General features: G+C 38.8%; 1 long non-coding RNA gene across 1 annotated transcript; it reads left to right on the top strand.

Moving 5' to 3' along the window:
* Positions 1 to 4912: 4912 nt before the first annotated feature.
* LOC133880368 (uncharacterized) lies at positions 4913 to 5815 on the top strand. The gene is made up of 2 exons (XR_009902249.1): positions 4913 to 4946; positions 5642 to 5815. It is a non-coding gene; the product is annotated as an uncharacterized LOC133880368 (long non-coding RNA).
* Positions 5816 to 23774: the final 17959 nt, after the last annotated feature.

The raw sequence follows: 23774 nt of genomic DNA on the forward strand, positions 1-23774 counted from the left end.
TTCAAGCCTGTTGGATAAATTATATCTTCCGCTGCGAGAGTTTATCTCTGAGGTAGTAACGTCACGTGGAAACCGGAGGTTTCTGCTTACGAATTTGCTGGTTCAAATTTGGGGCGTTACAGTATGGTATCAGAGCAGTTTGCTCTGGAGACCTTAAGACTTGACCCTAGATGTCTAAGAATAACACAAGAGCTATAGGTGTAAACCATTTTTATAAAATACTTTGTGTGATGTATTTTAGTGCAGAAACCTTCCACCTTGATGATGATCCTAGCGTAAAGGGATAAGAAACCGGAGGTATGTAAATAGAAGTAATTTCAGAATTAAGATGATTTGATATCTAGTATTATTTTGAGGTATAGTCATAAATGTTTCTTTTTGGAGATATAGATTACAGAATCCAAATGTTTAATCTGTTGAAATAATTTATGGATATTAAGTTAGTAAATTTATAAATCACTCTATAGATATTTCATGTGCTTAGAGATACAACTTTCCCATAACCATAATAAGGATAACCTAAGGATCAGAGATAAATTTTGAGGCTTTGAGGTCTATCCGATTAACCCTAGAATGTAAGGAAAGATATGTTATGATTAATGCATCTATTATTCCAAATCTGGTATCTTTTGAAGATAAGTGTATAAAGCGTAAATTACTGATTTATATATATTTGAGGAAATTAGTTGATCAAATAATTTGATGATTTTTGGAGAGATTATTTTCCCCTATGCATCTGACAAACTTTAGAGAAGTTTATATATTATTGAGGTTTTCTAGAGCTTAAGTTAAATAAAATCTTGATTATGTGATTTATTGATTCTCTTAGAAATCCTTACTTGATGGATAAGTTTATGATTAACAAATTTAAGTATTGATTGACTGCATAACTAAATTGGAGTAATACTAAGGATTTAATCTAATGAAATTTGAGGATGATAGTAATTATGCAGAAATAAGAAAGAAGAACATAGTACCATATAAGAATTACACCTTAGTAAAAGATCGAGTAGAAATCATAGTTCAAAAAGGATTACAGACATATTAGATAATAAGAACGGTGCGTAAAAGAATAATTATTGTCTTAATAAGATGAAACTGCTTTTGATTCAAAGAAAAATAGACTTGCAAAACAGGACCTTTTCTGCACCATTCCCAGAGTATTCGGTATGCTTATACCTACAGGTATTTCATAATACTGCAGTTAGTTATTTATTTTTGTAAATAAAGAATTGCTAGATCAAATAGAATACCTGGCTAAGTTTCTGGGCGGAAAACCCCAAGGTTCTGGACTGCAAGCAAAAGATCCTTATGCTGTTCTCGGAGTCGATTGGTGTTCTGCTCCAAATCAGCATACCTCTTTCCCAAGTCTTTCGCATACGAATCTACCACTTTCTTCAGCCTTTTATTCTCTTGCTGAAGAACCCGATTCCTTCGCCTAAAGTTCATATACATTCGCTGCAAAGTCGAAATTTGAACTTTCAGCGCTTGAATTTCATTTCCTCGAACTTGCAAACGTCGAGCCATATTTGCAACAGAGGAAGCGCCCTGAATACTGAAAGCCAAAGAGTCATTGATGGCTTGGACATCAGTCCTATCAGCCAACAACTTTTCATCTCGAGGAGTCATGATGCCTTGAGCTACGGATGCAGCTACTGCATCACTCAGCATCACAGAGTCATTAGTCAGAAGAGGACCTCTCTGAGATAGGAACAATGGGCGCCAAATTTCTGGTACTACAGGCGCAGCATTCAGATCAAGATTATTTTGAGAGGATGAAGAAGCCATTTTTTTTTGGAAAACTAAGAAAATGATGATACTCCTCAAAGGACCTGATGGAGAAAAGAAAGAAATGAAGCGGTTATTCGAAAGATCTGAAGGAAGAAAAGAGAACTTAATCAGTGAATGAGACGCAGTCTAATCAACGTCATTCGGAGCGCAGCTGCCACTACCACTAGTGGACAACTCTCGAATCGCGAACCCTCTTTCCTTTCGGCTTTCACCCTTTTCACCTTCTCGAATTCCGAATTCACCCAATGACTTTTCCGGATTTCTCGCCGCACTTTTCGCACCTTGCAGAGCTGGAAGAGCATCTCGAGATAGAGCTGGATGAGCATTCCGAGAAAAGGAGAGAGCGTTTCACGACCCACTGTCGGCACCACTTGCACCGTTTCCTCTCAAATCTTTATAAATTCATTCGTCTTCCCTCTTGCAAAGCACACCTTTCAGCTCTCAACCCTTCACACTTTGAGAGCCAAATCTTCTTCTAGTCTAAACTTATCATCGCTCCTGAGATAGAAGATGTAGTACCACCACCTCAAACCTAAATCAAGAAAAATGCAGCATCACAACCAGATTCACAAACAACGAAGCAGGACTATCCTTGATCTTAACATCTAGAAGCAGGATTATCCTTGATCATGCTTCTGAGATGAAGTATCTTTCTCTTCCTTCGCATCACCATAAAATTTTCTAGCATCTACTCTCAATCCGGTGATGGCGATCTGTGACAGAAGAGAGAGAGCACCACGATATGAGTACCGCACTCATATCCTTTCCGGATTGCTTGCCTTGACTTCTTTGCTTTCTTCACCTTCCCCACCTTCCTCTCCTTCGAGGCTTCCATGTTCTCATTTGGCAAGCTTTCCACCAAGATTATCAGAAAACATCCTCATAAAAGGGATTTGTTGTACGAGAAATTTTCCTATAATGAGAAATGAATATTTTCCCTTCTTCAAGCTACACATTTGTTTGATCTATTATACTTCTTGTTATTATGAGCTTAAAATATTATATTTGATAACTATCACACGGTGCGGTATACTTGTTTATTTTTTTTTGTGTCTAATAAATTAGATGCTTCACATAAAAAAATCTGTATCACTAGACTTAAGATTTTAGAATCTAAATCTTTCCTACTTAGTGTAAACTTTATGCGAAGCATAGTTTACGAATTTCGGGGACGAAATTCCATTAAGGGGGGAAGAATGTAGCGCCCCAGATTTTTAGTAATGCAATTAATGTCTTAAACTAGAATTTAAGATTAAATGAAATAGACTGACGGATTTATTCAGTAGACTAATTGGCATAATAATATTAATGTGTTATATGTGCAATATATATTTGGTTTATAAATTTATTATGTTTAAATATTATTGAGATAATAATATTACCGATGAAACAACTAGACTCAAAACGGATTTAGAACAGTATTTTTATGAGACTGCTTGTATTAAAAGACCCGGTTTTTAAAACACAATCTGCTAAAATCGTTAGCCGCCTCCTACGTCATTCTTACGTTTTATTCCATTTAAACCTATTTAAATCATTTCAGCAGTCGCACGTTGTTCCGATTCCTCCACTCAGTTTATTAAAAACACAGCCTGCCTCCACTTTGGTTCTAATATATTTTCTTCAGCACGATCGTCCTTCTCGGTGCTTAAACAATGCAATGCTAGCCTGTCTTCACTCAGACAGCTACAAAGCAGTTCATCTCTGCTGCTGTAATAATGGCACCCTTCTCCCTCTTTCTTTATTCCTTCTTTCTCCTTCTTTTAAGACCGAGACACAGCAGTGAGTGAGAGATCGAGAGAGTGAGTTGAGAGTTATGAGTTGAGAGAAGGAGACAGGGAGAATTGAGAGATGCCGAGACACAGAGACCACAGAACCCGTCAACAGCCGAACCCGTGAACCCAGAAACCACCGAACCAGCTGGATCCGTGAAGCCCGTGCAATCCCGGCAAGCCCGGAAACCATCCTACCCAGCCAAGCCCGAGATTCCGGCAACCCGCCGAGCACGAACCCGAAACCACGAGACCCATAAACCCGAGCGATCCAGCCCAGCTCGACGACCCAGCAGCAACCCGGAACCCACGAACCCGTGACCTGTGAGCCCAGACCCGTAAACCGGAACCCATCAACCCAGCTCGAATCCACAGCCCGTAGCCGACCCGAGCCAACCGTTGATCTGCGATCCAGAACCATGGACCCCGATCCAGCAACCTGTGCGATCCAGGAACCATGAGACCGGCGTGAGACTGATCGGAGATCCGAACCTCCATGGGTCTCCGGTGGGTCATCCAAAGGAGCGATTTCCGGGGGTCTAGAGACGAATTCCGGCAGATATTTCCATAGGTAATTAATTGCTATAATTGAGTCCTAAAATACTTTGGATTGAATGTTGTGTAAATGGATTTGGGTGTCATTTTGGAGGGCTTTGATGCTTATTGAAAACTTGTTTACTTCCCTCTATTATGAACCGATTGAGGTCTGAAGTAGGTTCATTTCTTTTGGTCTCTTATGATTTTGTTTTAGTAATAGCAGACTAGAGTGTTATTTGTGGTTTCCTACCCTCTGCTTGGTGCTCTAGTCGTGTGTGTGTATTTTAGTGTATTTCGGTTTTCTAACCTTTTTAACCAATTCAAGATTTGAGGATTATTATTGGATATTTTCTGTGTGTTGATTTTAGCCTTATATTGATTTGTGAAGTTACTGAGTTTTGGCCGTGTGTTACCTGTGATATTTTAGGTGTATGTGTTTCTTGATGACCGGTTATGTGATGTTCTAGAACTATGGTTGTTTTCAAAAGTAATAAAATATGATTCCCTAGTAATCATGAATGACCGAGAAGTTTTGAAAGGGTATTGAGTTTGGTTGTAAGTATAGGTCATTGTTGAACCCATTGATTGTACGTCCTATTTTTGGGGTTTTGTCATCATGGCTAAGCAAGCTATTTTGGAGTAATTGTGGTATTCTTTCGATAAACAATGTTGGATATTATGTATAATGAATTCTATAATGATAATTAATATAAATCTTTAAAAGATAATGGTACCTAATTATTTAAATAGAAATTAAGATTTATGAGTAAAGATATTAACATTCTATGCGTATATATATATATATTTACTGCAGATGAAGAACTGAGAGATTATACAAAAAGGACTGTGAGTATTCCTTACTCACTCAGAATGATCAAGTGGAGCTTTCCATAATGTTTTGATATCTGTTTTATTTAATAGTATGCAACTTGTTTGGAGCATATTGGTTGTAATATGACATGTTTTAGTATTAAGGCATAGAGACAGATAGGAAGCCCTAAGAGGGATAGACAACCCAGTTGGTGGGTTTGAAGCTCTGAGGGATAGACATTCTTAGATTTAGGAGCGATAGACATCCTCGGCTTTGAAGCTCTGAGAGAGATAGACAACCCAGTTGGTGGGTTTGAGGCTCTGAGAGAGATAGACATCCATGGATATAGGAAAGATACACATCCTCGGTTTTGAAGCTCTGAGAGAGATAGACAACCCAGTTGGTGGGTTTGAGGCTCTGAGAGAGATAGACATCCATGGAATTTTGTGGGATTTGAGGCCCTGTGAGAGATAGACAACCCTAGTATGTGGGTTTGGTACTCTGAGAGGGATAGACAACCCAGGACTGAGGCCTTAAGAAAGGACCCTCAGTGAAAAGCCCGTAGAAAGAATAGAGATTTCGGAGTTTGAGTCCTTGGCATAAGTGTTTATAATTGTTCTCATATTGTTGCACTACACATTGTTGCATCGCATACTTTTAATTAAATCAGTAATCTTATCATTATTGAAAGCAGTTGACTGACCCATGTATTTATATATGGGCGGTATAGCCCATGTTGCAGGTACGAAAGTGTATAAAGCTCAAGGATAGGAGTTTGTTAACATTACAGGAATTAGAACTGTTCGATAATGTAGTTGATGATTGTAGTGAATTCTTGTATCAATTTGAAATGTAATACTTTAATTACGTTTATCACTCAATAAAGCTTTGATGTGTTATTTAATTCAAGCCTGTTGGATAAATTATATCTTCCGCTGCGAGAGTTTATCTCTGAGGTAGTAACGTCACGTGGAAACCGGAGGTTTCTGCTTACGAATTTGCTGGTTCAAATTTGGGGCGTTACAACATACGAATTCATTGTGGATAACAAGTTGTCAGCAGTGATTTACATTTCGTATTACTCTTTATGCTAGAGAGAATATGAGCCACTTGTTCCAATAATCTTCACTTTGCGCAAATATTCGTCTCTTTGAAGATAATCAAGTATTGGGCCTCCACCTGGAACTGATAGGTTCGGGGATGCTGCCTCCTTTCCTCTCTAGCACCTGGAAACATTTATGAAGTCCAAGCAATGCTTGAACTTGTCTGTGTTAGAAAATTTATCATATTTTCCAAGACTCGTGAGATGCAAAAAATAAGAAGATAGAAAAATTAAATCAATCACACACGACGCGAAGATTTAAGTGGTTCCCTCAATATGATGTACGTTTACTGGCGAAGGCAATCATGACGAAATTCACTATGAAGATGAAGTACAAAATGGTAGAGAGAAAATCACTCAGAACCTAAAGTTCCAATACACCTAAAACTCACTATCACACAATAAAGATTATTCCCAAAGGAGAATACAAAAGACAGAAATTGCGACATCCCATATCGCCTTGGAATGAGGATGTGCTTATATGTATAAACACAAAATTCTTGACACAACGCGTTTTAAAGTCGTGATGGCCATGAACCTATCAGAACTCCACAGTTAAGTATGCTTCTGCGAGAGTAGTACCAAGATGGGTGGTAGTCAACTCGACTACGTGGATTTTAAATTAATATATTGAACCACTTCGCAATAGTACTAATCAATTGTACTATAGTAAGGGTTATCGAACCACAGAGATTGGGGGTTGTTTTTCGTAACGGGATACTTAAAGAGCATATTTAACTTAACTTAAAAATAAAAACAAACTTAAAAGAAAAATTAGGGTATCGATCTTATCCAATCCTCAACCAATAAAATGCTTAAGTTCTATACGGATCTTCCTAATATGTATGATATGAGCGCGTAATGGGCGTCAACCATTACGACGACCTCGACATGAAAATACTTTCGTTAAGACGTAATCATAGAGCACCTAGTTTTATATTAAACAACTCCATGTAAAGATTTAAACTACAATTGAAAAACGTTTACACTACCAAAGGTGTGAAGTGATTAATGCTTCCTAGCTTACTACTCTATAAAACATCCTAATAAGCATACATAATATGTGAAAACCCTAATTAGGCCACAATGACAAAATATCTAGTTTCACACCGATCTATTTCACGTAAAAGTTACACTACAATTGAAAAGCATTTTAAACTACCAAAGGTGTGAAACGACCGGTGCCCCCTAGTATACCCTATAAGGTGGCTCTAATAGGTAAACACACATTATGTCAAATAAAATCATTGCAAAAGACATCGTTCTTTTTCAAGAACGTTGATTTTATTCATGAATCTAAGAAAACTCATAGACAAGCATAACTCTTTTTCATGAATAAATGGATTGGAATATTAAAGACAAAACCTTTTAGCATGGTTTTTGCAATCCTCTAGCCCTTGGCAATCATCAAACATCTCAAGAAAATCCTAAGAACGTTAAGAACACTTCATGGTTTTTGGAGAGGGTTTTTATCCAACCCTAAGAACTAATTTAGCTATGAATAATTGAATCTAATCTAAGCATAAAAATTAATGAAAACATTAAAGGAACAAGAAGGAAATGAATCAAAGACCACTATATTAAAATTATGAAATTCGGATTACAAAAGAAAAATAAAACCTAAGCTAAAACATGAAGAACAAAGAAGTAAAAGAAGAAGAAGTTGCTCTCTGGATTTTGGCCCAGAAAACGTGCATCAAAATAAACTAAAACACAAGAGATTAAAGTGATACATCTGAGAAAATATGAAACCCCCAAAAGATGCGTAAACTAAACCTAAATCCGAATTCCATATATATAGGAAATTGGATTTACAAAAAGACTACAAGAGTTAATTCTAGCCAAGTATTCAGAGCTAGTCGCCGTCCATAGAACTCAACTTTTGATTTGGATCGCACAAAGATTTGGAAATATCTGAACCTTCTGGAAGATGCGAAGTTCGATCGATCGAATTTAATATGCTTTGAGAATCGATCGATCGCATCTGGATCGATCGAAGTTGGGTAGACTGAAAGTCGATCGATTGAATTATTGGCTGTACAAATAATCGATCGATCGAAATGCCATGGACAATTTTTCAACTTTTCAGGATCAACCTCGAACTCTAGAAATGACCGAATTGCCCTTGATGTATTTTCAGGTTTAATTCAAGTGTTTTGAATTAGATTTCAAATAAGACTTGAAAATAGGACATAACACAAAACTACAACAAACCATTATATATACAACACAAACTAGGTCTAACAAATGCAAATTAAGGGGTCTTGAATGGAATAATTCAAGACTTATCAATGGGTGACCTCCTGAGAAGTCTGGTTCGAGAGAGCCAAAAATGGACAATATTGTGTCATTGGTGAAAAATTGAAATTGACTTCAAAGATAAAGTGTGTGCATAGGTGTCAACAAAAATTAAAGCACAGCGGAAGTAAATGACATACAGATTTTGTTGACGAAGTGGAAACTCAATTAAAAGAAAAACCACTTCGGGGCAGACAAACCCAGGATATCCACTATTCAGAAGACAAAGCTAGATACAAAGCAGTAACACTCACATACCCCTGATGCAGTGGTCGTACCTTGCTCTCTAACGTGTAACCCAATACGAACGCTTCCCAATCAGGTTCACCTACCTGAATGGGTCTTCAATGGAATCCTTTACCTTAGGGCCAACCCCTAAGATAGACTTCACAGCTGATCAAATCACACACTTGGCAAGGCTTTAGAGGAAATATCACGTCTCTAAGCTGTAGAGAATTCACCACCGAATTCTGTGTTGAAAGCATGCCTAGAGCCTCTTATTTATAGGCTTAGGAAATCCTATTTTGAGTCAAAAACGGATTCTGGGGCACGCGCATCCGGACGGGAGCCAGGGCAGTCTGGACGGGTCAAGTTTTTCTTGTTCGGAAAGTAATTATGGAATTTTCTGAAGGGCCGTCCGGACGGGCAAATATTTCCGTCCGGACGGAGGCCTTCCGGATGCTTCTAGGGTCTGTCCGGACATTCAAATTACAGCATTTTTTCTAAGCTTTCCAATGAAGCCAATTTCGTCCCAATCCAATATTTGAGAAAAAAGTTATGACCAAAATACCCGAGGGTGTCCGGACGGCTTGACCGAGCGTCCGGACGGTCAACTGCAACCGCCTCTCCAAGATAGCGCTGAAAGCTTCCATAACAAGGTCGCGTCCGGACGGTGTTGCCCTAGCGCCCGGACGGTTGCACTTTGGCTGCACGAAATTACCATAATAAGGCTTGGAGCGTCCGGACCTTGAAGGCTAACGTCCAGACGGTTGAACTGGTGCACGCAACTTCTATATATGAAGCTTGATCGTCTGGACTATGAAGGCTGACGTCCGGACGGTTGAACTTGGTATGCATGTTCTTGCCTTATAGAGGACATCTCCCGGACGGGATCACACATCGTCTGGACGGTAGCAGCCGTCTTCCCATAACTGTGTCTTGAGGCAGAAACCCTATTTCTTGTCAAACACTGAATGGCGTCCAGACGATATAACCACATTGTCCGGACGGATGCCTTGGAACACTGAGATTTTCTCAAACTCTGAAGAGCGTCCGGACGATTTGCCATTATGTCCGGACGGATGCAATCTTGAACTGTTCGAAGCTTCTAGACACTGATGGGAGTCCGGACGGAAAGATCTCGTCGTCTGGACGGATGTTGCTGATTGATGAGCGTTCGGACGGAATACCACGTCGTCCGGACGGCTGACAGGGAACCGAAATAAATCCTTGAAAACTTCACAGAATCTTCTCGAAGAACATAGCTGAAGAGTAGACTCTGGATAAAGCGGCATCCTTGTGAAAGCAGCAACATTACATAGAAGTGATTTTGTCCAACATAATGTAGCAAACACAAAAACTAACAATTGGGGTGAGTCATTACAAATGGTATCAGAGCTATTGCCTAGCGTAAGATGGGGAGACGTGCACAAGCTCTTGAGGGTCGTCAGCGGGCACTTGCTGGGATGCCAAGAATGGGGTGATCCCATGAAGGTCAACAGCTGGGAAGCTGGGTCCCAAGAGGGGGGTGATTGTGATGTCCCACATCAACTAGGAATGGGGATGTGGCATCCTAGCAAGTGCCCGTTGGCGATTCTCAAGAGCTTGTGCACGCTCTCCCCATCTTAGGTTGAGCAATTATGTATAAACATACCCTTCTTGACACAACACGTTTTAAAGCTGTGATAGCCATAAACCTATCAGAACTTCACAGTTAAGCGTACTTCTACGAGAGTAGTACCAGGATGGGTGACCTCCTGGGAAGTCTGGTTCGAGGGAGCCAAAAGCAGACAATATTATGTCATTGGGGTGGGTCGTTACAGAAATAAAAACTATTCTTTTGCTGGAAACAGATGGCGGCTGGTCTCTCTATTTTTCTCTCACTTTAGCACCCTTTTGTTTTTCTCTCTTGTTTTGGCTCTCTCCGAAACCAAGCTGAAAAACTGCTATTCAGTCCACTCTGCTTTTTGGCCGTGATTTTCTCGTATTTAGCACACATATTGCAACACAATGGTATGGCTTTAAATACTAAGCAAAGTCGGTGGACTAAAGGAGAAGCACAAGTCGGCTACACTCTTTATACAAGTCAGACTTGGACTTCTCTCCAAAACTAAACCTAGCGGGACCCGCACAATCCAACTTAGAGAAGGACTTGGAGAACTTGTTTCCCATGGCAACAAGAGATGCACAAGCCAATAAAAATAAAAGGTTATGCCATGGTGATAAGTCTTGAATTGTTTGATTCAAGACCCCTTTATTTGCATTTGTTAGACCTAGTTCGTATTATATATATAACGTTTTGTTGTAGTTTTTGTGTTTTATCTTATTTTCAGGTCTTAGTTGAAATCTAATTCAAAACTCTTGAATTAGACTTGGAAATACATCAAGGGCATTTTGATCACTTCCAGAGTTCGAGACTGACCCTGAGAAGATGGAAAATCGTCCAAGGCATTTCGATCGATCTACTATTTGTACAGCCAATAATTCGATCGATCGACTTTTCAATCGATCGACATATTTTCTATCGATCGAATTCGCTGTCTTCCAGAAAATCAGATATTTCCAGATCTTTGCATTCTTTATGCAATTCAAATCATAAGTTGGATTTTGTGGACAGAAATGAACGCCGACCAGCTCTGTTTGTGTGGCTAGGATTAGCTCTTGATGGTCTTTTGTAAATCCAATTCTCTATATATATGAGATTAGGGATTTAGGTTAGAACATGCATCTTTTGAGGTTTATTCGGATTTGCTCAGGTGTATCACTTCAATTTCTTGTATTTTCATTTACTAATGCTACTCTCTGGACCGAAATCCAGAGAGTTTGTTTCCTTGTTTTTCTTCTTTGTTCTTCATGTTCTAGCTTAGGTTTTATTCTCTTTTGTAATCCGAATTTCTTTAAGTTTAATATAGTTGTTTTTAATTCATTTCTTCCTTGTTCCTTTACTGTTTTCATTTATTTCCATGCCTAGATTAGTTTAAATTCATGTCTAGCTAATTTAGTTCTTAGGGTTTGATCCAAGTCCTATCCAAAACCATGTAGTGTTCTTGATGTTCTTAGGATTTTCTTTAGATGTTTGATGATTGCTAAGGGCTAGAGAATATCAAAACTCATGCTAAAAGGTTTTGATATCAATATTCCAATCCATTATTCATGAAAAATAGATTAACTTGTCTATGAGTTTTTCTTGAAGTCTTGAGTAAAACCAACATTCTTGGAAACAAGAATGATGTCTTTTGCAATGATGCTATTTGATATGATGTATGATTTCTCATTAGAGTCACCTTATAGGGTATGCTAGGGAACACTAATCATTTCACCCCTTTGGTAGTCTAATTGTTTTTCAATTGTAGTTTAACTTTATGTGGAATGATTTGGTGTGAAACTAGATATCTTATCATTGTGGCCTAATTAGGGTTTTCATGTATTGTGTATACTCATTAGGATGTGTTATAGAGTAGTAAGCTAGGGAACATTAGTCACTCCACACCTTTGGTAGAGTAAATGTTTTTCGATTATAGTTTAGTCTTTACGTGGAGTAGATTAATGTAAATTAGGTGCTTTATGATTACGTCTTAACTAGAGTGTTTTCACGTCGAGGTCGTCGTAATGGTTGACGCCCATTACGCGCTCATTTCAAGCATGTGAGGAAGGTCCATATAGACTTTAAGCATTGCATTGGTGGAGGATTGGATAAAAGATCAACACCCTAAGTTTTCTTTACGTTTGTTTTCATTTCCCGCTTTTATTTCTTCACCTTGTCGTTGTAGCTTCAAGTCTACAACCTTTACTTTTCTTTTTATCTTTAAGTTAAGTTAAATATCTCTTTAATATTCCGTTACGCAAAACAACCAATAATCTCTGTGGTTCGATCACCCTTACTATAGTACAATTGATACGTACTATTGCGAGTGGTAAACTTATAAATTTAAAATCCACGTAGCTGCTTGGCGCGCTACCACATGGGCCCTACTGACTTGACTTGAATCTCCACCTTGACTTGAATTCTATCAAGTCTAACAATCACCTCTCCATAATCCAAAAGTGCCACTCAAGTCCAAGCATCTCTTGAACTTGGGCATAGGACCTAGTTTAGACATACCACCATGCTTCCCTACGAGTCATCTTGGCCACATAGCTTTCTCTAATGACTCTTTCTTTCTGTAGACTCATCTGCACCCTTTAGCCTTCTTTCCCTTGAGCAATCCAACTGACTCCCAAGCTTTACCCTTTTGTAGTAACTCCACCCCTTTCGGCATACAATCCTGAACAAACGATGGATCTCCACTAATAGTTGTCAAAGCAAAAGAAACCATATCCACAAAGTTATACCTCTCCGATGCTTTTCGCTTTTGAAAAATCTTCATCATCACATTAGTTTGTGAGTGAACGCTATTCATCAAGCTCCACCTCCATGATTTGTTTTCCTTTTTGGCTGTCAGTTAATGCTTCATCCTCTTGAACCCTATTCTACATTGTACTCTCCGCAAACTCATCTAAGTTGACAAACTCAGACTTCTTAGAATCTGACTTTATACCCACAGGTTCTGCATTTGACATGTCCTTATATACAACCTGTTCATTAAAGTAATTTTCCTACTTCTAATGATCTTCCAGTTTTGATCATCCCAAAATCTATGGTCAAATGACTCATTAACTATATCTCTAATATTTGTAGTCATATAGAGAGTATTTGTCTTGTATCCACGAGCCAAAATCCTGGCTCTCGTGATAAATTTCCACTTACCACCATGAAAGCTAATAGCACACACTTCTTCATCCAACTATCCCATTGAAATCAAATTCTCCTTTAGTTCTAGAACATGTCTGACTTTCTGCAGTTTCCATATCGAGTCATTGTGTACTCTAATGCGAACATCACCTATGCCAACAATATCCAATGCTGATCCGTCAGACAAGTACACATTCTCAAATCTCTAGCAACATAGTTTTCGAGAACTTCACGGATTGCGGTTGTATGGAAAGAAGCTCTTGAGTCCAAGACCCAAGAATCAATAGGACTGTCGACATAGAGAATTAGCATAAACTTATTTTGTTACCATGTTTGCAAAGTCGTTCCTGAGAAATAAAGTGACTTCTAATTTAATGTGTGTGTGTGTATCGTGTAACAAAATATTATAAGAGCCGAATTTAAATGATACAAATATTTTGTTAACGAAATGGAAACTCAATTAAGAGAAAAACCACTCCGGGGCAGCCAAACCTTGGATATCCACTATTTAGAAGACAAAGCTAGTTACAAAGCTAGTTACAAATCAGTAGCACTCACATACCCTTATGCAGTGGTCATACCTTGAACTCTGACGTATAACCCAGCATGAACGCCTCCCAACAAAGTCACCTACTTGAAGGGGTCTTCAATGGAATCCTTTACCTTAGGGCTCCTCCCCAAGATAGACTTCACACGAACACAGCAACGACACTTGGCAATGGTTAGAGAGTAAACGGATTAGCACAACGACTCCTAAAATATTCTCTCTAAGCACTATGGAATTCACTACCGAATTCTTGCAAATTACATGCCTAGAGGCCTCTATTTATAGGCTATAGAAGACCTAAATCGACACTGATTCAGTTTTCTCTAGGCGGCGTCCAGATGGACAACTGTGCAACCAGCTTTCCAAATTCGCTGATATTCTTTCCTGAATAAGGCCGCGTTCAGACGGTGTTGCCCTAGCGTCTGGACAGTTGCACTTTTGCTGCACGTAATTTTCATAATAAGGTTTGAGCGTTCGGGCAGTGTAGACTGACATCTGGACGGTTGAACGTCTTTTGCATGACTTGCCTTATCAAGGATAGCGTCGGGATGGAATAACCACGTCGTCCGGACGGTTGCAGTTGTCTTCCCATATCTGTGATTGGAAAGGAAATCCTTTTACTTGTCGAACATTGAAGAACGTCTGGACGTGTTGTTAAAACGTCCGGACGGATGCAACTTGGAACAGTTCGAAGCTTCTGGACACAGAAGGGGGTTCGGACAAAAAGTTCTCATCGTCTAGACGGATGATGCTTGACAAATAAGCGTCCGGACGGAATATCACGTGATCTGGACGGATGCAAGGGACTTGAACTACACTGTCTTGAATTATGCACAGAGTCTTCTTGAAGCATATAACTGAAATGTAGACTTTGAAAATAACAGCATCCCTGTTTAATAAGCATCATTACATAGAAGTGATTTTGTCCAACAGAATGTAGCCAATCACAAACTAAAAAACTCCCCCTTCGGTCATTCTGGGACAAAAATCACTTGACCAGTTAAAAAATACATTCCAGTCCAAATCAAAAAATACTCCCCCCTTTTTTGTCTCAAAAAGACAAAGGGTAAAACAGAGTATGAGAAACCACAATGACTCCCCCTTAAAGTCTCAGCAAGATAAGGATAAACAGAGTAAAAATAATCCAAGAGTTATAAAGTGTTTACAATTTATCCAAAACATAAAATGTCTCAAAATAAATCAAAACACCAAATAAAATCAATCATCCTCAGCCATGGGTGGATGATCCTTGTCATCACTGCTAGACGGATGATGGTGCTGGAGACACTCCTGGATGTCTAGCTGGCATTACTCCACACGGAGATTGATAGAGTGAATCTCCTGCTCCATAGAGTGAATACCTTGCTGCATAGAACTCATACCCCCTGTAGAGATTCCAAGGCAGCTAAAATCTAAGCATAACCTGCATCATGCTGTGGAGGCTGAGGAGCAGTCTGTGAAGATGATGCTATATCAGGTATCTCAACATGAATAGGAGGAGGCTGAGGAGCTTCATCTTGATCTTCAAGCCTCAGCTGGGCAATGGACTTCATCAGGGTCTGTTTGCTTATGGGGTCCTGAGTTTTCATCTTGGGCTCTCTAGAAACATTTATGCCAGACTGTAGAATAATCTGAGTGATCAACCAGCCGAATGGAAGACCGGTATTATTCTCATCTCGAGCTTCCAGCATAGTATCAAGAATATGCTTGCATAAGTAGGAAGGCATTCTCAAACAGATGTCATACAAGAACTGAACCCTCTTCAGAATCAAATCATTCCTCCTAACAATAGGCCAGAGGTTGTGCTAGATAATTTTCGCGAGCAGGCGGTGCGGGGGAGACAAAGCACCGATTCTAATAGTAATAGCTTGCTCCTCGCCCTGTGGAACAGCATGAAAGAATTCCCTAAGCTGCTCTAAAGTAGGAGGCTCCATGTAATACCTGGGAAAATACTACACTTAGGATGATAATGCATAAATAAAACAATATGTGCACTTGCATGGATAAGTATAAGGCATAATAATAATTATTACTAGTTTAAATAGAATTGTATATATATAAGTAGAGAAATCGGATTAGTAAAGAAATTACTAACCAAAGTCAATCGAGTGACTCTATAGTCGATCGAGCAACTTTATGGTCGATCGAGCGATTATGGGTTGAAGTCGATCGAGTGACTAAATAGTCGATCGAGCAACTTAATTATCCAGTTTGATGCAGTTTACGTGTAAACAGCAATGAACGATTTTCATCCTTTGATTCTTGAACCCACACCAAGTTCTCGGTTCCAGACTATCATATCCCCTTCTAGTTAGTCTAGTTAGCCCAATTTAGTTCAATACCAACTAGATTTTCATAGGTATCAAGTAATTATTGCTTAAAGATGTGGAATAGTATCCTAGGGGATTTGGGCTATGATTTTGAGGGATTATTTGACTTCAATCCGACCATTGAAGTGCCTCCCTGCTGGCTTAATCTCAACTATCCAAGATTGCTATATATGGAATGCATGGGTGATCAATTTTTATAAAGGAAAAACTAAATTCCAGCAACTACTCTCACGTAACCTGCTGTCTCTCTTTATTTTTAGTGCAGAAACTCTAAGCTTGGAAATCTCTTAAAAATGAAATTGACTTCTAAAAATAAAAAGAAAGCGTGTGCTTAAAGTGTTAACAAAAATAACAATGTGGAAAATAAACAACACAAGAATTTTTGTTAACGAAGTGGAAACTCAAGATGAGAAAAACCACTCCGGGGCCGCCAAACCCAGGATATCCACTATTCAGAAGACAAAGCTAGATACAAAGCAGTAACACTCACATACCCCTGATGCAGTGGTCATACCTTGCTCTCTAACGTGTAACCCAACACGAACGTTTCCCAACCAGGTCTCCTACCTGAAGGGGTCTTCAATGGAATGAATCCTTTACCTTAGGGCCGACCCCTAAGATAAACTTCAGTTATAGCGCAGCAACAACACACTTGCTGACAGGGATGGAACAGTGGACAGATGAGCGTCCGGACGGGATGACATGTCGTCCGGACGACTGACAATGAACCGATTTTTCTTGACTTGCCAATAGTGCAGAGTCTTCTGAAGGCACTCTGAATAGTGGAATTCCTGTTAAAAAGCATCTTTACAAACAAGTGATTTTGTCCAAGCAGAATGCAGTCAATTACAACCTAATAATCTCCTTGTTTCACCATGTTTTCAAGCACTTTGTAATCTAAAACTAAGCCTTAATGACGCAGGATGAGACAAGAATAAATATACTATTTAGTCAGTTTTAAATTATTTGTTTATTTGTATTCAATTAGGGGTTTGATCCAAAGTTTAAGTTATTTAATAATGGGCTTGGCTCAAAATCAATCATGTTAGTAGTCATGTTAATCTAAGTTATTTGTCATTTTGAAATTGGGCTTGGCCCTTGGCCCAAAGTCAATCACATTAGGGTTAGGGTTAGAGTTAGAGTGTCTATTTAAGCATAATATTCTCTTGTAATAAGACAGGTTATGATGAACGAAAAATATGTTTGTTTCTCTAAGGTGTGATTCCTCTATTCTATGGTGGTGAGACGCTACCAAAGCCAATGAGACGCTAGTTTGTTCTTCCTTATTGCTAATTTGGTGAGACTCCAGGTTAGCAAAATGTTTATCTCTTTACTTTTTTGTTTGTTTTAATTTCTGCTACGTCACTTAGCTACCTCCTTTTTACCACAAAATCAGTAGGAATTAAAACAGAAACCATCCCCGTTTCAAGACCAAAAAGATAGCATCATTTTCTTCATTTATGCTCTTCCTTTTCTGGACAGCAGCACTTCCTTTCTCCTGGGTTATTTTAGAGCAGCATCAAGGAGTTTCAAGCCAATTCTGGGCAGCAAATCAGTAAGTATAAAACTTAAGGAAAGTGTGGGTGTAGGTGTGAGATGTTGCTAATTATTATATATATGTATATATATATATATATGTGTGTGTGTGTGTGTATGTGTGTAAACGTGTGTGTGTGTTTACTGCATGAGGTGAATGAGTTGTGTTTGAGTGAAGCAAGAAATGCATGTGTATTATGTGGGTTTGGCCAGTAAAGATTGGGTGTGTACGTGAAGAAGTAGAGTAAAATAGAAAGAGACATGTGCTTGTGTGCTTCAAAAGAGAGATTGTGAGTGATTTCAAAGAACATGAAATGTGTGTATATCTGTGAATTATTTTTATAAATATATCTATATATATATGAGCTATTTTAACTAATGGTTTTTATATATATATATATATATATATATATATATATATATATATATATATATATATATAAAGAATTAACTTAATTATGGTGGTGTTATTACACTACTCAAATATTTTAAGTTGATGAGTGGCATTCAATATCCTAGTAAAAAAGGAGAAAATAGAAATCCCGTTATGACATTCATTTTATACATGGAAGATAATTTCCTAAGGATAAGTGTAGTAATAATAAATATTTCCGTAATTGTCATTTTCACTAATTTAGTATTATTACATGATTGTAATTATGCAGTTGTAGAGGAAAATCTTTGGAGCAGAAATAGTAAGTATCTTTATATTTACTGAGGACGAAGATGGTTGATTTTTCCTATGATATTATGATACTGTTTTATTTACTTGTTTGCGCATGTGACTTTGGATGTTTTGTTATTTTAATAACCGGTCTAATAACAAACTGTGGATCCAGATCCACAATGGTACATGACGATTCATTGGTTGCCTAGGTGCAATGAATGTAGAAGTACTGAAAAGAGAATAATAAATACAAAAACTAGTGTACCTAGGTCACCAGGGAAGACCTAGGTTTCCAGGAGCCTAGGTTCCCAAAGAATATAATTAAAAGTTAAAGTGAGGAAGCCCAGGCTTCAAATAAGACGTTAACCGTGCCTAGGCCAACAGAGGAGTGGAAAAAGGGAAACACCTAAAACTCTGCATCTAAAACTGTCATATCATTGCTTTATGATTATGTATATATCCAATCTATGTCTATGATTCGTGACCATAGATTATATATTGCGTATACATGTGATTATAAAGCCATATTGTATAATGTTGCATTTATTAGATAAATCAACATTCATATTATTATGGGAAACAGCGGACTCACTTTAGTACTTTGTGTTATTGTTTTTTCTCTGTATTGTGTGATAATTCAGGTTATGAAGAAGAAGAATATCAAGACTATCCAGACCCTTAGATGGATCCTGATACTAGTATTCGAGGCTAGACTACCTCCTTTTTGGGAACTACTATGTTGTAGTTCATTAACCTAGTTCAGAGCCAATATTTATATTCCTGTTGTTATGTAATTATTAAGCTTTAGTATTTTGACTTGTATAATTATATGAGCCCTGTGAGGTGTGACTACTATCTTTTGTATGACTATGATGACTTACTTTATATATATATATATATATCTTGAGGTATTTCAGTAGAAGCTCTAAAGTGTTATTAAATTCCCAAGTCTATATTATATTTATAGATTCCGTTGCCAACATTTAACTCTGATGAGATAGTAATGTCACATGAAAATTCGAAAATTTTCACCTACGCTTTCTATAAAAGCGGGGCGTTACACTCCACTACCTCATTGAATGGGCTGGCTGAAATTTGACGCACTGGTACCCCAATGATCTGGCTGATGACCTGAGTGTTAGTTTGTAATTGGCTACATTCTGTTGGACAAAATCACTTCTATGTAATGATGTTTTTAAACAGGGTTTCAGCTATTCAGAGTTCTTCTAGAAGATTCTGCACAGTCTACAAGCTAGAGAAATCGGATCCCTTGTAGCTGTTTGGACGACGTGATATACCGTCCGGACGTCCAACTGTCCAAAGCATCATCCATCCGGATGACGAGAACTTTCCGTTCGGAACTTCCTCTGTGCCAAGAAACTTCGAACTGTTCCAGCTTGCATCCGTCCGGACGTTTTAGCAACACGTCCGGACGACACTCAGTGTTCGACCAGCTATGGGATTTCTTTTCAAAACATAGATATGGGAAGATCGCTGCAACTGTCTGGACGATGTGGATTCCCGTCCGGACACGCTCATCCATAAGGCAAGTTGCACATTCAAAATTCAGACGTCCAGACGAAAGCATTCATGGTCCGGACGCTCGAGCTACATATAGGGAAATTGCGTGCATCTGATCAACCGTCCAGACAACCATTCCTTTGGTCCGGACGCGCGAAGCCTTAATATGGAAATTGCTTACTGCCAAAGTGCGACTGTCCGGATGATAAGGCAACACCGTCCGGACGTGGCTCAAATTAGGAAAGAATTTCAGCGAAATTTTGAAAAGCCGATCTTACAGTTGTCCGTCTAGCCGCCGTATGTCTACTGTCCGGACGGCACCTAGGTTTATCAAGCCAAACGCTCATTTGAACCTGCAGCCTATAAATAGAGGTCCCTAGTCTTGAGAACAGCAAGAATTCGATATTGAATTCCTTAGTGCTTAGAAAGTTATATTGTAGATTTATTGTGCTGAGTTAGTCTCTCTTAAGCCGTTTGTTGTGTGTTGTTGCTGCACTGATCTGAAGTCTATCTTAGGGGTTGGCCCTAAGGTAAATGATTCCATTGAAGACCCCTTCAGGTAGGAGACCTGGTTGGGAGGTGTTCGTGTTGGGTTGCACGTTAGAGTTCAAGGTATGACCACCGTATCAAAGGTATGTGAGTGCTACTACTTTGTAACTAGTCTTGTCTTCTGAATAGTGGATATCCTGGGTTTGGTTGCCCCGGAGTGGTTTTTCTCTTGACTGAGTTTCCACTTCATTAACAAAATATCTGTCTCCTTTATTTCCGCATTTTGATATTTTGTTACACACATCTTTGCACACATTTGTTTATATTAGAAGTCATTTTAATTTTTCAATCGGTATCAGAGCTTGGTAAACTCTGTTTAGATTCAATTCTTGAGTGTTACTCTTTTTGACTTCTATTTGATAAAATATCTCAAAGTCTTAATACTGTTCCTGCCTTTAATGGTACGAACTTTGGCTATTGGAAAGCTCGTATGCTGTTCTTTTCAAAATCTATTGACTGTTGGAGTATTGTTGAAACTGGTTGGACTAAGCCAGCTGATGCAACTCTTGAACTAGTCACTGAGAAAAACGTTCGACTTTCCAATGATAAAGCCCTCCATGCTCTTTGTCAAGCACTTTCACCATTTGAATTCGCAAGAATTTCAAATAGTGAATCCACTAAAGAAGCGTGGTAAATTTTGAAAATAACATATGAAGGCACCAAACTTGTTAAATCTGCCAAACTTCAAATGTTGATTTCTAAATTTGAAGAAATCAAGATGTTGGAGGATGAGACATTTGGAGAGTCTTACTCCAAGATGAGTGACCTAAGAAACCAAATGGTGAGTCTTGGGAAAACCGTCTCGGATGTAAAACTCATCCGTAAAATTCTAAGATCTTATCCTAAGCGTTTCAGGATCAAGATAACTACAATTGAAGAAAGCAAAGATCTTGAAGAAATGAAGATTGAAAAGTTGGTGGGATCTCTTCAAACTTATGAGCTGTCCTTGCCCCCAGTTAAGAAGCTAAAAACCATTGCTCTGAAAGCTTCCAAGAAGAAGGTCAAAGTCTCATATGGAGACGACTCTGGGGATGAAGAAAAAGCTGTGGCCATGCTGGCCAAAAATTTCGGAAGATTAATGAGAAATGAACGGTTCAAAAAGAAGTTTTTCTAAAAAATGAAGAAGGTCCCCAAAGAAGTTGAACCTGAGGAAGCCGAGAAGAAGGATCCCAGAGGCCCAAGATATTTTGAATGCTCAGGGTTTGGGCATATCCGGGTTGATTGTGGGAATCTCAAGCAAGGTAAGGGGAAGGCTTATAAGGCGACTCTCAGTGATGAGTCCGAAGAAGAAGAAGCTCCTGAGCAAGAGAAATTTCTAGCCTTTGTGGCTCCGCATGTAGAAGAGGAAGATTCTTACTCAGAGCACAGTAATGATGGGGAAGAACTCAAGGAGGCTTATAAAACCCTCTATGTGGAGTTTGAAAAGCTGAGGGAAGGTCGCAAGCAGCATATTCATGATCTGAACAGTTTATAGACTAAGAAAAGTTCATTGCTGCGTAGAATACAGGAGCTAGAGGAGAAGCTACTAGAGACATAGCTCCAATTAGAGAAAGTCACTGATGAAAAGCTGACTCACATGCTATCAATCCAGAAGAGCCCAACCAACAAGACTGGTCTCGGGTAAGTAGCTTCTCCTTCTGATATTCCCTTTACTTTTAGGACTGTCTTTGTTAAGCCTGCAGTCCCAGAGCCTCCCCCAACTGTTGAGGATAAAAGGAAGGACAAAATTAATGGAGATGTTCCAGGCACTTAAAAGCCCCATTCCATCGAAAAATCTGCTATATGCCATCACTGCGGTTTAAGAGGGCATGTTCGACCCCAGTACTCCCTCCTCAAAGCCTGAAAAACGAAAGTCAAGAAAGAAGTGCCCAGGCAAGCAAATTATGGCACAAGACCTCTGGCCCAACATCAGACTCCATGGTATCAAGCTCCTTATCATGCTCTATGGAATCAAGCACCAAGGCATCAGGCCCCTTAATATCAAGCCCCTTGGCCTCATGCACCACGGCACCAGGCATCTCAGCATCAACAACGATTTGTTCCTGCCAATCATAGTGGCAGATCCAAGAACAAATCCAAGCCCTTTAAAAGGCCGTAGAAAGTGGAAGATGATCAATACTGTAGAGAGCCACCTATTTGGATGCAAAGCATGATGGAGTGGATGGGTCAACAGATGAAGTCCTGCCAGCAACCACCCATAGGAAGGCAGGCTTGGGTCAGAAAGAAGGAAGACGTTCACCCCATGAGGGGGAATAGACTCATCTAGTTGGTGAAGGTACTCATGCCTAGGATTTGGTTCCTAATTCTAAGGCATCAGGTTTGATTGCTTGCTATATCTTGTGCTTACTTGGAACCATATTTCTTTTTCCCCCTATTTTTCTTGAGAGAATTTTGTAGGTACTATCTAGGGAAGACAAAAAAAGCAGGTCATGCGACTGTTTTTCTGTTTTGGCAACTTTGATCCTTTACAGGTTTAATTTTTCCTTGCATGCTTACTTTATGATGTTATTTCCATAAAGCATGTTTTTAGTTGTTTTTTTTTTTTTAAAAAAAAAAAAAAAAATTTGGGGAGAAATTGAATGAAATTGTATTATTTTTTTCTTTTCTTGGCATGCCAGATATTGCTTGTATTTTTGCCTGATATCTCAGTTCATTGTGCATTAATCTATTTTGCTTAGATATAATTGAGAGTTTACGACTATATCTGCCAAGTTTTTCTGTGCATGCAAAAGTTGGATAGTTACTTTCTTCATGCGATGAAAATGTACACTTTCCAAGGCTCCCCTAAGGTACATCTTTTCCTCTCTGACTTTTTGCTTCTGGAGATTCTAAATAAGAGAGGGGTTTTTGATAAGATTGTCAAATTGACCAACTTGCTAGTTGAACCTAGAACCTAAAAATTTTGGCATTCTCTCTAGGATGCAGCACCAAAAGAATTAAGCAGTTATTCTTAAGATTTCAGTGCTATATGCTTATATTCACTGCTTCTGTGCTAAATTAGCAATATACCTTGTCCTTCATGGTACAAATAAAATTTACCTTGTCCTTCATGGTACAAGTAAAACAATTAGGTGCTACATCTTAGGGGGAGTGTATCAGATGAGGGTGGCTAGGCTCTAGTACCTTATAAGGATTGACTTTTGACTGATCTTTCATTGATTTTCTCTCTTGTTTGGAAAATCTGGTTGCTTTTTGTCATATCAGTGAGTTTCATACCTTATTGAGAAAGTCTTCACACACACACACGCATTGGATGAGTTGAGTTTTCTGTCTACAAAGAAATTATGTGCTGATTGAACTCTGAACTCTCTCTTATATCTCTGCATAGTTTTGAGATGCTATTTGACTGTTTTATTAGTTGA

Source organism: Alnus glutinosa, chromosome 10, assembly GCF_958979055.1.
Source record: "Alnus glutinosa chromosome 10, dhAlnGlut1.1, whole genome shotgun sequence".
NCBI lineage: Eukaryota > Viridiplantae > Streptophyta > Magnoliopsida > Fagales > Betulaceae > Alnus > Alnus glutinosa.